Source organism: Pelobates fuscus, chromosome 8, assembly GCF_036172605.1.
Source record: "Pelobates fuscus isolate aPelFus1 chromosome 8, aPelFus1.pri, whole genome shotgun sequence".
Lineage (NCBI taxonomy): Eukaryota > Metazoa > Chordata > Amphibia > Anura > Pelobatidae > Pelobates > Pelobates fuscus.
Window position 1 is genome coordinate 176,446,657 of NC_086324.1, and position 15,427 is coordinate 176,462,083.

Consider the following 15,427-nt stretch of genomic DNA (forward strand, 5'->3'; position numbering starts at 1 on the left):
CAACCTTTACCAAAAATGTCCGTCTTCGAACGGCGTAACTGAACCTCCACATCTATGAGCTGAAGACCCCCAAGGCCCCTCTTGTTTGCGCTTACCAACTCCCCGATCCGGAAAGCCCCGAAAAAGGCCCACACAAATGCCACCGTGAACAACGACACCTCGAATGTGGAGCTGCAAATGCCCGGTAGAACCCCCACCAGCTCCCGCAACAAGTCAAAGGACACTGGTCTACGCGTGTCTACCGTTTTCTTCCCCCTCTTGAATCCCTTCACTGCCTGCCGGACCATGAAGTGTTTGGTATCATCAACCCAACCATTGAACTTAAACAGGAAAGCCAAGGCAGAGAGATGTCTATCCACCATGGCAGGCGACGCCTGAGCCGCGAACAATCGACAGAGCAACCACAAAAGTGCATCCAAGCGTTGCCCCTCTGTAGGGGCGCTACTCACCTGGGCTACCGTCTCGTCCCACAGTTTCCAAACCTTTACGTAGGATGCCCACGTGCTCGGCGCCAGTGACCTCCTCACACAGTCTCCAAGCAGGCCGTCCCGAGTTGCCACATCACACCCGGGCACTCCTGACCCTGGGCCAGCGCGTCCGGCGCAGCCTCCCGAAAGCGTTCCCACTGAAAACGAGACAGTGAGTCAGCCACCACGTTCTGGAGCCCCGGGATGTGCCTAGCCCTGAACACTATGTTGAATGACATACAACTAAGCACTAATTGTCGAAGCAGGCGTACTACCGGGGGCGACGAGGCGGTCAAGCTATTGATCGCTTGCACTACCGCCATGTTATCGGAGTAGAATACCACCTTTTTGTCAGCCAACTCCGTACCCCAGAGCACCACCGCTACAACGATGGGAAACAACTCCAAGAACGCCAAGTTCTTAATCAGAGGACTCACCTTCCACGGTTCCGGCCACGCCTCCGCGCACCACTTACCTGCCAAGTATGCCCCAAAACCAATACTGCCGGACGCGTCTGTAAAAACTTCATCGCGGCCGACGACACTGTCGGTTCCCGAAAGAACACCGTCCCGTTAAAGTTGCCCAAAAACCGTTCCCAAACCCCCAAATCGTCCTTCATCTCGGTCGACACCCGAATGTAGTGCGACGGCTGCCGCACCCCACTTGTTGCTTGCGCCAACCTCCGGCAAAATATCCTCCCCATGGGGATCACCCTGCACGCGAAATTGAGGCTCCCCACGAGGGACTGGAGCCCCCGCAAGGTCACCTTCCTCGCCCCCTTTACCACGTCCACTAGCTGTCGCAGATGCCGCAGCTTATCCCTAGGCAGCCTGCATTCCCCGAGCTCCGAATCAATTTCGAGACCCAAGAAGCTAAGGCACGTGGTGGGGCCCACCGTCTTGTCCCCCGCCAACGGCACCCCAAAGGTATGCGCCACCCACTGAAAAACCCTCAGTACCTGAGCACACCGCTCAGAGTCCCACGGGCCGACACACAGAAAATCGTCCAAGTAGTGCACTACAGCACCCCCCGCCGATTCCTTGCGCACCACCCATTCCAAGAAGGTACTAAACCTCTCGAAGTAAGCACAAGAGATGGAACAACCCATAGGCAGACACAAGTCCACGAAGATTGCACCCTCAAAGTGGCACCCTAACAGGTGGTGACAGTCCGGGTGTATGGGCAGCAGCCGAAAGGCCGCCTCCACGTCCACCTTGGCCATCAGCGCCCCACGCCCCGCTCTCCTAACCAGCTCGACGGCTTTGTCGAATGACGTGTAGGAGACCGAGCATAGGTCGGCGTCGATGTCATCATTCACCGAAGACCCTTTCGGGTGCGATAAATGATGAATCAGACGGAACTTTCCCTCTTCCTTCTTGGGGACCACCCCCAATGGTGACAACCTCAGATTCGCCAAGGGCGGAGCCGGAAATGGCCCCGCCATCCTCCCCGCTTGTACCTCCTTGGCCAATTTCTCCCGCACTACCCCCGGGTGTTCCCTGACCGACCTGAGGTTCTCACAAGGTGCCCCCGGCCCCGTGGCTTTGAAGGGAATTTTGAAACCCTCGGCAAAGCCAGCCCGAAGGAATTCTGCCACGGCTTGATCAGCGTATTGCCTTAGCCAAGGCAACATCGCGCCTACCTTCACTGGTGACACCCCCAGCGGGAGCTGTGGGAGCGGCCGCTCCCGTTGCTCCTCCCCCTGCGGCCGACTTACCTTTCTTGAAGCACCTGTTGACCCCGTGGCTCCCGCCGCACCCTGAGCATTCATGCCGGAATCTACAAGCGGATCCCCACTTACACTGTCCTTCATTGAATGCCCAGCAGGTACCTTTCTTTTGACTTGCCGCCACCGCCCCCCCGGGAGCGGTGCCGGCATTCCCTGGAAAGGGGGCATTCTTTTGCGCCATCATTAACCGCATCCAAAGCGGCAGGTCCATTTGGTCCCAGCGCATGGAAGGGTTGGCCGCCAGTCGCTGACGGAACTGCTCATCATACCTCCACCATGCCAACCCCCCATAGGTGCGGTATGCGTCCCCGATTCCGTCCAAGTAACAAAACAACTGAGAGCAGCACTCCGGCCGCTTCTCCCCAATGACACTGGCCAAAATGCAAAAAGCTCGCAGCCAGTTGCTGAAGGTCTTCGGTATCTTGCGATACCTCCGCCTTTTCTCCTCCTCTTCCTTCTTGGCGTCCTTCTTGTCCTCCTCTTTTAAATCTAAGAATTCCTCCAGGGGAAGAAGGGAAAATATTTCCACGAATTCCCCTTTTGCAATCTTCTCCTTCACCTCCCCTTTTAAATGGCAACCTAACGGCCCCGCGAAGGACACATGTACATTCTGACGCGCTGCTTCCGTAATGTCCCCACCCGTCACGTCGAGTACCCCGTCCCCCACCGATGATCCGTCAGGCTTATCAGTGGGCCGCGTTTCCTCCCTATTACCACCTGTCACTCCTGAGGATACCCCCACCAACCCCGATCCACTGCCCTCACCTGCTGACCAAACCCTATCGAACCTAAGCGGCTCCCTATCCTCTGACCATGAATCTATGAATGACTTCAAACAATGTATGAATGTCCCCGGGTGTGGTGTAGAGGAAGACTCACCGCTGATGCCCCTGGCCGCCGCAGGCCGCGGGGTTGCTGTCCCTCCATCCGCCATTTCTGACACTGGAGCTCCCAATAGTCGCCGACTCCTGCCCGCCTGGTCCCGCCTCGGAACCGCTGGTGAGTTACTCCGCGACCTGTAAGGAGAAGACATCCTGGGTAGTCTGCCCGAGTAGCTCCCTACCCGCCCTTCCTCCCTACGCTCTTCTCCGACTGCCCTGGATCCTCTCCACTGCTCCTTCCGACCTCCCTTGCTGGGCGCTCCCCGCCGCTGCTCCCTGAAGCTCCTCTCTGAAGATCTCGATGCACTGTGCCTTCTGCTCCGCCTCCCTTCCTCTGACCTGGACCTCCTTCTCCTTTCCCTGACGCTGAACCTGGACTCGCTGCGGCCTAGCCGTGAATGGCTCCTGTCCCTGCTTTCCCGTCCTCCTGACCAGCTCCTGTCACTGCTGCACCTGGCGCTGCTGCTGCGCCGCTGGCCGCCCTGGCCCTTTACTGCCGCATCCCTGTCACTAGGCCGTACCTGAGGGCAGCCGGATGGGCCCCCTCGCTCTATACTGCCACCCCTTGCTCCCCGGTATTGTGCTGAAACCATAGGCTCTCCCACAGCCGCTGCGCCTGGCCCCCCACCGGCCGCCCCGTCTGACTCCGCCATAACCCCTAAGGATAAGCCGCCTGTCGCCTTCCTAGCTCCAGAAACCCTCTGAGCTGCTCGACCCGCTCCGCTGTCCTCTCCTCCTGTTCTACTGAGCTCAGTCCTGGCCCTCCCTCCGGCCGCCCCTTCGGATCCCTTGCTGGCCTGGTCTCCCCGCAAAGCCTGGCGGACCGCTGGTGCTGTGGTAACCCGACTAGCATTCCCCCTTTGCCCCTCAGTGATACCGCTGGAGGTTGACTCACCGGGACGCTCAGTCCGTTGCCCACTGGCCGCGTGGGTGAAGCCATCCGCAGCCGCATGGTCCGCTGGTGTTGCAGCATTCCGCCTCCTGCTGTCCCGCCGGCCGCCATTACGCGGGGCGCCTTCTGACCTCGTGGCCTCCGTTTTGCGCCCGCAGTCGCCTGCCCGGCGGGTCCGCCCGAAGGCGCCTGCCGCATTCCCTCCTCCGCTGCTGTACTCGGTCCGGCCTCCGACCCGCCGACCGCTGAAGGGCTCCTCCTCCGCCGGGCCGCAGGGGCCTCCCCCGGGCTCAACCTCTGCGGCGGCCTGGTCCTCCGCGCCGACCTCCTCTCCGGTCCCTCCGCGTGGGTGGCAGCCGCCCCGATCTGTTCATGCAGCCACGCCAGCCCTCTATCACGAACCGCCGCCCGAACTCCGTCCAGAATCTCCTCTAGGGACGCCATTACCTGCAGAGGGGGAAAAAGAAAAGAACTCCGCCGACCAGCCACAAGTGACAGGTCAGTGCAATTCAGATTAACTGGCTCCTCACTTAAGATGGCCGCCTATTTACACTACCTGACTCCTCCCCTACTTAGCCCCGCCCTAAACATCCCATAACTTTCCACCTGCCTACTTCCTGGCCTTGTCAAGGCCCACTCCCCTGTTTCACTGTTCCATGGGCTTCAATAATGGTGCAATACAGTATATACAACCAGCGAGTGATCTTATGTGATTACACTCACATTTAATTGAGCTATCTCAGAGCTCAGCTGTTTCAGCGCCTGTATGGAACAATCCCCGTCTAAGGATATATGGTGGTATAGGTATCCAAATGGCTCAGATGGAGTGCATTGTGCAGTACATGTATAGGAGTAAATAACATAAAAAAGGCTCCAATAGTGAAATAAATAATTGTGAATATGAAGTAAGATAAATAGTATAACATACTCACATTTACGAGAGCAGAACTTGCTCTGGTATATACAGCTTGGTGGGATAATCCCCACCCAGGAATATGATGGTACCAGGAAGTATAGAATGGAAAAATATAAGTGTAAATAGAAATATAAAATACACTATTTATTAACCAAACAAAAAGCAATAAGAACAAAAAAAATATGCTCAAGGAGTCCCACTTAACGCATCTATCATGGTGAATGTTGCAGCATTAATGGTCCTTTTGGGATGGGACTACTTTCATCACGGACATTACCGAGAATAAAGTCTGTCTTCTTGTTTTATTCTTCTTTTGTTATACAGAAAAATACAATGTCAGAGATGGCGATTCCTGTAGTATTAGCAGTTGGGATTTTCATAGTGTTGCGACGATGGGTAAACAGAAAGAGGCGCTAGGTAAAACACCATGTAATATTACGGTAAGTAACATTAATTGCTATTGTGCCTTTCCTGGGCAGATTTCCAGTTTAACCCCTTAAGGACAGAGCTTCAGAAGCTTGTCTTTCACTTAATGACAACGGCATTTTTTGCATTTTTTGCTATTTGCGTTCAACTGCAATTTGCATTTTACTAATTTATTGCACCGACACATATTATATACCGTTTTTTAAAGGACAGAAAGGGCTTTAATTTGATGTAACACATATATATATAAATGCTTATTTATTATAAAAAAAATACAGAAATATGCAAAAAAAAATAATTTTTGTGTGTTTTTTTTACAGTTTTTGCAATAATAATGTGTACATAATTAGTGCAGGTTAAGGAAAGTAATTAAAAATAAATTCATTTAGTTGTTCTGAATTACAGAATATATAATGTGTCTGGGATTTTAAGTTTTTTTTGGTAGTTACAGGTCACAAAGCACAAGGAGTAAAATAAACTTTTTATGTGGAGCGATTTTAGAATTTGGTATGTTTGTCTTGTAAGCCTAATAGCCATAAAAGAAAACAAAATTGCCACACAAAAGTATATATTTATATAAAGTAGACACCACAGGCTATTTACCTAAGGTTGTTTTGACACTTTCTACGTAGCCATTTTACCGCCAACCTCTGCTAAATATTGGAGTAAAATTGTGTTTTTTGGGGGTTTTCGCACACAAACTTATAACAAAGAACTTCTCATGTGTATTTTGTAAAGTTGGTGTGTGCTATTCCTGTACAAAGTTTTATTATGTGTTCATTTACTTCTGCTGAGTACAACGGTACCCCCATTGTATGTCTTTGGCCCTATTTTGTGAAGCTACAGTATATATAGGAGACCTGTCATTTTCAGTATTATAGGAGACCTGTAATTTTCAGTATTCACAGTAGAATTTTGAGAGACGGATTTAATGAGCCTATGCTTCCATTTGGGGTATTATAGTAGTTTGACTGTTCAAAAAAAAACCACAAAGGCCTACCATTTGTAAAAGTAGACACTCCAGGGTATCTCATAAGGTGCATATTGTGCCTTAACATGCCCCCATTTTTTTACCATTACATGCCAAAGTATGTGGTAAAAAATAATTTTGTGCATATTTTACATACGGATTGCATTTTTGCTGGGCATTTTGTATATTTCATGTGTGCCACTAAGTTCAAACCCCCCAAATTATGCTCAGCTAAGTCTTCCGAGTAAAAGGACACCCCCATTGTATGTCTATGGCACTATTTCGTGAAGCTACAGTGCCATACAGGAGACCTGTCCTTTTCAGTATTCACAGTAGAATTTTGAGAGACGGATTTAATGAGCCTATGCTTCCATTTGGGGTATTATAACAGTTTGACTGTTCAAAACACCCCACAAAGGCCTACCATTTGTAAAAGAAGACACTCCAGGGTATCTCATAAGGTGCATATTGTGCCTTAACATGCCCCCATTTTTTTACCATTACATGCCAAATTATGTGGTAAAAAATAATTTTGTGCATTTTTTACATAAGGATTGCATTTTTGCTGGGCATTTTGTATATTTCATGTGTGCCACTAAGTTCAAACCCCCAAATTATGCTCAGCTAAGTCTTCTGAGTAAAAGGACACCCCCATTGTATGTCTATGGCACTATTTTGTGAAGCTACAGTGCCATATAGGAGACCAAGCCATATCAGTTTTGACCGAACTTTGAATTTTGACGCCGGGCCTATGTGCAATTTCCAAGCATCTTTGCAGGTTTTAAATTCAAACTACCCCACAAAGGCCTACCATTTCTTAAAGTAGACACCCCAGGGTATTTCAAAAGGCATATTTTGAACCTTAGCGTGGGATCATTTTTCCGCTAGCGTGTACAAGGTGTAGCGGTTATAAGCGTTTTTTTCTGCCTTTTTGACACACAAAGTGAGTTTGCACAGTATATTTTGCAAACCATATGTGTACTACCACTGTATAATACTTCATATTTTGCTCAGCTATGTCTGCTGAGTACAAAAATACCCCCGTATGTACCTTTGCCAGGTATATGTGCACATCGGAGGGGCACATTTGGGACACAGCCATTCAATTTTTTTTCAAATTTTGAATTTTTACGCTGTGCCCATGTCCCATTTTAGAGTATTTTACCAGGCTATATAATCCAAATACCCCATAAAGCCATACCATTTCTTAAAGAAGACATCACAGGGTATTTCAAAAGGCATATTTTGAACCTTAGCGTGGGATCATTTTTCCGCTAGCTTGTACCAGGTGTAGTGGTAATAAGCGTTTTTTCTGCCTTTTTGGCACACAGTGAGTTTGCACAGTATATTTTGCAAACCTTATGTGTACTACCACTGTATAATACTTCATATGTTGCTCAGCTATGTCTGCTGAGTACAAAAATACCCCCGTATGTACCTTTGCCAGGTATATGTGGACATCGGAGGGGCACATTTGGGACACAGCCATTCCATTTTTTTTCAAATTTTGAATTTTTACGCTGTGCCCATGTCCCATTTTAGAGTATTTTACCAGGCTATATAAACCAAATACCCCATAAAGCCATACCATTTCTTAAAGAAGACATCCCAGGGTATTTCAAAAGGCATATTTTGAACCTTACCGTGGGATCATTTTTCCGCTAGCTTGTACCAGGTGTAGTGGTAATGAGCGTTATTAAATGTCTTTTTTTACTTTTTAAACCTTTTTTTACTTTTTAAAACTATTTTTTAAACTTTTGTTTTGATTATTCATTTTTTTAAAGTTTCCTAAACTTTCGTAAAACTTTTTTTTACAGATTTAACATTTTTCTAAGCTTTTTTTTTACGTTAACCCCTAACTAGCAGTAAGCAGCACTAACAGTAAATTCCCCATTTTCCCATAACTCCCACCCACCCCAGCTAGCAAAATATTTAATTATACAATATTTAAATTAGTTAATTAAATACATTTAACCCCTGAGGGTTAAAAAATAAATAAAAGTTAATCGTCAGGGGTTAAAAAAAAAAAATTAGAACAGTACAATACTGTGATCTGTATTTTGATCACTGTAGGCAGTGATCGACTGGCAGGGAAGGGGTTAATTTTTTATTAAAATGGGTAAAGGGGGGGTAAAGGGGGGTGGGATTTTAATTTTACTTTATTTTTTTAACACCAGGGGGCAGGATCACTGAAGATCCGTCCCCCTGCACTTCACACAGAACCAGGAAGTGCAGGGAGGCGGAGGTGAGTATAGAGAGCACATGTGCCCGCTCAGACATGCTGTCAGAGCGGGCACATGTACTCTGACAGCCCGATCCGGTGCTCCCGGTCTGCCTCTAATGCAGAGGCAGACCGGAGCACCATTAACCCCACGATCGCCGCGATTGCGGCGATCTGGGGTTAATTTTAACGGGTGACGGACGAGGTCCGTCACTCGTCATTAACGCATTCCCCTGAGTGACGGACCTCGTCCGTCACTCGTCGTTAAGGGGTTAAACAAGACTTGTGATGTCCCAGGATTTTAATATTATGTAATTGTGAAATGTGAAAAAAAAGATTGAATGTGGAAATCTACCGCTTTTAATCTTGTCACTGGGTGCCTCCATCTTAGCTCCCTGTCAATCATTGTTATAAGCTCCGCCCTTTACACCTGGCAGTCAGTATAGAGAGAGCCACCTCCATCTTAGCTCCCTGTCAGTAATTGTTATAAGCTCCGCCCTTTACACCTGGCAGTCAGTATAGAGAGAGAGCCACCGCCATCTTAGCTCCCTGTCAATCATTGTTATAAGCTCCGCCCTTTACACCTGGCAGTCAGTATAGAGAGAGCCACCTCCATCTTAGCTCCCTGTCAGTCATTGTTATAAGCCCCGCCCTTTACACCTGGCAGTCAGTATAGAGAGCCACCTCCATCTTAGCTCCCTGTCAATCATTGTTATAAGCTCCGCCCTTTACACCTGGCAGTCAGTATAGAGAGAGCCACCTCCATCTTAGTTCCCTGTCAGTCATTGTTATAAGCTCCGCCCTTTACACCTGGCAGTCCGTATAGAGAGCCACCTCCATCTTAGCTCCCTGTCAGTCATTGTTATAAGCTCCGCCCTTTACACCTGGCTGTCAGTATAGAGAGAGCCACCTCCATCTTAGCTCCCTGTCAATCATTGTTATAAGCTCCGCCCTTTACACCTGGCAGTGAGCACAGAGAGAGCCACCTCCATCTTAGTTCCCTGTCAGTCATTGTTATAAGCTCCACCCTTTACACCTGGCAGTCAGTATAGAGAGAGCCACCTCCATCTTAACTCCCTGTCAATCATTGTTATAAGCTCCGCCCTTTACACCTGGCAGTCAGTATAGAGAGAGCCACCTCCATCTTAGCTCCCTGTCAATCATTGTTATAAGCTCCGCCCATTACACCTGGCTGTCAGTATAGAGAGAGCCACCTCCATCTTAGCTCCCTGTCAATCATTGTTATAAGCTCCACCCTTTACACCTGGCTGTCAGTATAGAGAGAGCCACCTCCATCTTAGCTCCCTGTCAGTCATTGTTATAAGCTCCGCCCTTAACTCCTGGCAGTCAATATAGAGAGAGCCACCTCCATCTTAGCTCCCTGTCAGTCATTGTTATAAGCCCCGCCCTTTACACCTGGCAGTCAGTATAGAGAGCCACCTCCATCTTAGCTCCCTGTCAATCATTGTTATAAGCTCCGCCCTTTACACCTGGCAGTCAGTATAGAGAGAGCCACCTCCATCTTAGTTCCCTGTCAGTCATTGTTATAAGCTCCGCCCTTTACACCTGGCAGTCCGTATAGAGAGCCACCTCCATCTTAGCTCCCTGTCAGTCATTGTTATAAGCTCCGCCCTTTACACCTGGCAGTCAGTATAGAGAGAGCCACCTCCATCTTAGTTCCCTGTCAGTCATTGTTATAAGCTCCGCCCTTTACACCTGGCAGTCCGTATAGAGAGCCACCTCCATCTTAGCTCCCTGTCAGTCATTGTTATAAGCTCCGCCCTTTACACCTGGCAGTCAGCATAGAGACAGCCACCTCCATCTTAGCTCCCTGTCAGTCATTGTTATAAGCTCCGCCCTTTAAACCTGGCAGTCAGTATAGAGAGAGCCACCTCCATCTTAGCTCCCTGTCAATCATTGTTATAAGCTCCGCCCTTTACACCTGGCAGTCAGTATAGAGAGAGCCGCCTCCATCTTAGCTCCCTGTCAGTCATTGTTATAAGCTCCGCCCTTTACACTTGGCAGTCAGTATAGAGAGAGCCACCTCCATCTTAGCTCCCTGTCAATCATTGTTATAAGCTCCGCCCTTTACACCTGGCAGTCAGTATAGAGAGAGCCACCTCCATCTTAGCTCCCTGTCAATCATTGTTATAAGCTCCGCCCTTTACACCTGGCAGTCAGTATAGAGAGAGCCACCTCCATCTTAGCTCCCTGTCAGTCATTGTTATAAGATTCGCCCATTACACCTGGCAGTCAGTATAGAGAGAGCCTCCTCCATCTTAGCTCCCTGTCAGTCATTGTTATAAGCTCTGCCCTTTACATCTGGCAGTCAGTATAGAGAGAGCCACCTCCATCTTAGCTCCATGTCAATCATTGTTATAAGCTCCGCCCTTTACACCTGGCAGTCAGTATAGAGAGAGCCACCTCCATCTTAGCTCCCTGTCAATCATTGTGATAAGCCCCGCCCTTTACACCTGGCAATCAGTATAGAGAGAGCCACCTCCATCTTAGCTCCCTGTCAGTCATTGTTATAAGCTCCGCCCTTTACACCTGGCAGTCAGTATAGAGAGAGCCGCCTCCATCTTAGCTCCCTGTCAGTCATTGTTATAAGCTTCGCCCATTACACCTGGCAGTCAGTATAGAGAGAGCCTCCTCCATCTTAGCTCCCTGTCAATCATTGTTATAAGCTCCGCCCTTTACACCTGGCAGTCAGTATAGAGAGAGCCACCTCCATCTTAGCTCCCTGTCAATCATTGTTATAAGCTCCGCCCATTACACCTGGCTGTCAGTATAGAGAGAGCCACCTCCATCTTAGCTCCCTGTCAATCATTGTTATAAGCTCCACCCTTTACACCTGGCTGTCAGTATAGAGAGAGCCACCTCCATCTTAGCTCCCTGTCAGTCATTGTTATAAGCTCCGCCCTTAACTCCTGGCAGTCAATATAGAGAGAGCCACCTCCATCTTAGCTCCCTGTCAGTCATTGTTATAAGCCCCGCCCTTTACACCTGGCAGTCAGAATAGAGAGCCACCTCCATCTTAGCTCCCTGTCAATCATTGTTATAAGCTCCGCCCTTTACACCTGGCAGTCAGTATAGAGAGAGCCACCTCCATCTTAGTTCCCTGTCAGTCATTGTTATAAGCTCCGCCCTTTACACCTGGCAGTCCGTATAGAGAGCCACCTCCATCTTAGCTCCCTGTCAGTCATTGTTATAAGCTCCGCCCTTTACACCTGGCAGTCAGTATAGAGAGAGCCACCTCCATCTTAGTTCCCTGTCAGTCATTGTTATAAGCTCCGCCCTTTACACCTGGCAGTCCGTATAGAGAGCCACCTCCATCTTAGCTCCCTGTCAGTCATTGTTATAAGCTCCGCCCTTTACACCTGGCAGTCAGCATAGAGACAGCCACCTCCATCTTAGCTCCCTGTCAGTCATTGTTATAAGCTCCGCCCTTTAAACCTGGCAGTCAGTATAGAGAGAGCCACCTCCATCTTAGCTCCCTGTCAATCATTGTTATAAGCTCCGCCCTTTACACCTGGCAGTCAGTATAGAGAGAGCCGCCTCCATCTTAGCTCCCTGTCAGTCATTGTTATAAGCTCCGCCCTTTACACTTGGCAGTCAGTATAGAGAGAGCCACCTCCATCTTAGCTCCCTGTCAATCATTGTTATAAGCTCCGCCCTTTACACCTGGCAGTCAGTATAGAGAGAGCCACCTCCATCTTAGCTCCCTGTCAATCATTGTTATAAGCTCCGCCCTTTACACCTGGCAGTCAGTATAGAGAGAGCCACCTCCATCTTAGCTCCCTGTCAGTCATTGTTATAAGATTCGCCCATTACACCTGGCAGTCAGTATAGAGAGATCCTCCTCCATCTTAGCTCCCTGTCAGTCATTGTTATAAGCTCTGCCCTTTACATCTGGCAGTCAGTATAGAGAGAGCCACCTCCATCTTAGCTCCATGTCAATCATTGTTATAAGCTCCGCCCTTTACACCTGGCAGTCAGTATAGAGAGAGCCACCTCCATCTTAGCTCCCTGTCAATCATTGTGATAAGCCCCGCCCTTTACACCTGGCAATCAGTATAGAGAGAGCCACCTCCATCTTAGCTCCCTGTCAGTCATTGTTATAAGCTCCGCCCTTTACACCTGGCAGTCAGTATAGAGAGAGCCGCCTCCATCTTAGCTCCCTGTCAGTCATTGTTATAAGCTTCGCCCATTACACCTGGCAGTCAGTATAGAGAGAGCCTCCTCCATCTTAGCTCCCTGTCAATCATTGTTATAAGCTCCGCCCTTTACACCTGGCAGTCAGTATAGAGAGAGCCGCCTCCATCTTAGCTCCCTGTCAGTCATTGTTATAAGCTTCGCCCATTACACCTGGCAGTCAGTATAGAGAGAGCCTCCTCCATCTTAGCTCCCTGTCAGTCATTGTTATAAGCTCCGCCCTTTACACCTGGCAGTCAGTATAGAGAGAGCCACCTCCATCTTAGCTCCCTGTCAATCATTGTGATAAGCCCCGCCCTTTACACCTGGCAATCAGTATAGAGAGAGCCACCTCCATCTTAGCTCCCTGTCAGTCATTGTTATAAGCTCCGCCCTTTACACCTGGCAGTCAGTATAGAGAGAGCCGCCTCCATCTTAGCTCCCTGTCAGTCATTGTTATAAGCTTCGCCCATTACACCTGGCAGTCAATATAGAGAGAGCCACCTCCATCTTAGCTCCCTGTCAATCATTGTTATAAGCTCCGCCCTTTACACCTGGCAGTCAGTATAGAGAGAGCCGCCTCCATCTTAGCTCCCTGTCAGTCATTGTTATAAGCTTCGCCCATTACACCTGGCAGTCAGTATAGAGAGAGCCTCCTCCATCTTAGCTCCCTGTCAGTCATTGTTATAAGCTTCGCCCATTACACCTGGCAGTCAGTATAGAGAGAGCCTCCTCCATCTTAGCTCCCTGTCAATCATTGTTATAAGCTCCGCCCTTTACACCTGGCAGTCAGTATAGAGAGAGCCACCTCCATCTTAGCTCCGTGTCAGTCATTGTCATAAGCTCCACACCTTACACCTGGCAGTCAGTATAGAGAGAGCCTCCTCCATCTTAGCTCCCTGTCAATCATTGTTATAAGCTCCGCCCTTTACACCTGGCAGTCAGTATAGAGAGAGCCGCCTCCATCTTAGCTCCCTGTCAGTCATTGTTACAAGCTCCGCCCTTTACACCTGGCAGTCAGTATAGAGAGAGCCTCCTCCATCTTAGCTCCCTGTCAATCATTGTTATAAGCTCCGCCCTTTACACCTGGCAGTCAGTATAGAGAGAGCCGCCTCCATCTTAGCTCCCTGTCAGTCATTGTTACAAGCTCCGCCCTTTACACCTGGCAGTCAGTATAGAGTGAGCCACCTCCATCTTAGCTCCCTGTCAATCATTGTTATAAGCTCCGCCCTTTACATCTGGCAGTCAGTATAGAGAGAGCCACCTCCATCTTAGCTCCATGTCAATCATTGTTATAAGCTCCGCCCTTTACACCTGGCAGTCAGTATAGAGAGAGCCACCTCCATCTTAGCTCCCTGTCAATCATTGTGATAAGCCCCGCCCTTTACACCTGGCAATCAGTATAGAGAGAGCCACCTCCATCTTAGCTCCCTGTCAGTCATTGTTATAAGCTCCGCCCTTTACACCTGGCAGTCAGTATAGAGAGAGCCGCCTCCATCTTAGCTCCCTGTCAGTCATTGTTATAAGCTTCGCCCATTACACCTGGCAGTCAGTATAGAGAGAGCCTCCTCCATCTTAGCTCCATGTCAATCATTGTTATAAGCTCCGCCCTTTACACCTGGCAGTCAGTATAGAGAGAGCCTCCTCCATCTTAGCTCCCTGTCAGTCATTGTTATAAGCTTCGCCCATTACACCTGGCAGTCAGTATAGAGAGAGCCTCCTCCATCTTAGCTCCCTGTCAATCATTGTTATAAGCTCCGCCCTTTACACCTGGCAGTCAGTATAGAGAGAGCCACCTCCATCTTAGCTCCCTGTCAATCATTGTGATAAGCCCCGCCCTTTACACCTGGCAATCAGTATAGAGAGAGCCACCTCCATCTTAGCTCCCTGTCAGTCATTGTTATAAGCTCCGCCCTTTACACCTGGCAGTCAGTATAGAGAGAGCCGCCTCCATCTTAGCTCCCTGTCAGTCATTGTTATAAGCTTCGCCCATTACACCTGGCAGTCAGTATAGAGAGAGCCTCCTCCATCTTAGCTCCCTGTCAATCATTGTTATAAGCTCCGCCCTTTACACCTGGCAGTCAGTATAGAGAGAGCCGCCTCCATCTTAGCTCCCTGTCAGTCATTGTTATAAGCTTCGCCCATTACACCTGGCAGTCAGTATAGAGAGAGCCTCCTCCATCTTAGCTCCCTGTCAGTCATTGTTATAAGCTTCGCCCATTACACCTGGCAGTCAGTATAGAGAGAGCCTCCTCCATCTTAGCTCCCTGTCAGTCATTGTTATAAGCTCCGCCCTTTACACCTGGCAGTCAGTATAGAGAGAGCCACCTCCATCTTAGCTCCCTGTCAATCATTGTGATAAGCCCCGCCCTTTACACCTGGCAATCAGTATAGAGAGAGCCACCTCCATCTTAGCTCCCTGTCAGTCATTGTTATAAGCTCCGCCCTTTACACCTGGCAGTCAGTATAGAGAGAGCCGCCTCCATCTTAGCTCCCTGTCAGTCATTGTTATAAGCTTCGCCCATTACACCTGGCAGTCAGTATAGAGAGAGCCACCTCCATCTTAGCTCCCTGTCAATCATTGTTATAAGCTCCGCCCTTTACACCTGGCAGTCAGTATAGAGAGAGCCGCCTCCATCTTAGCTCCCTGTCAGTCATTGTTATAAGCTTCGCCCATTACACCTGGCAGTCAGTATAGAGAGAGCCTCCTCCATCTTAGCTCCCTGTCAGT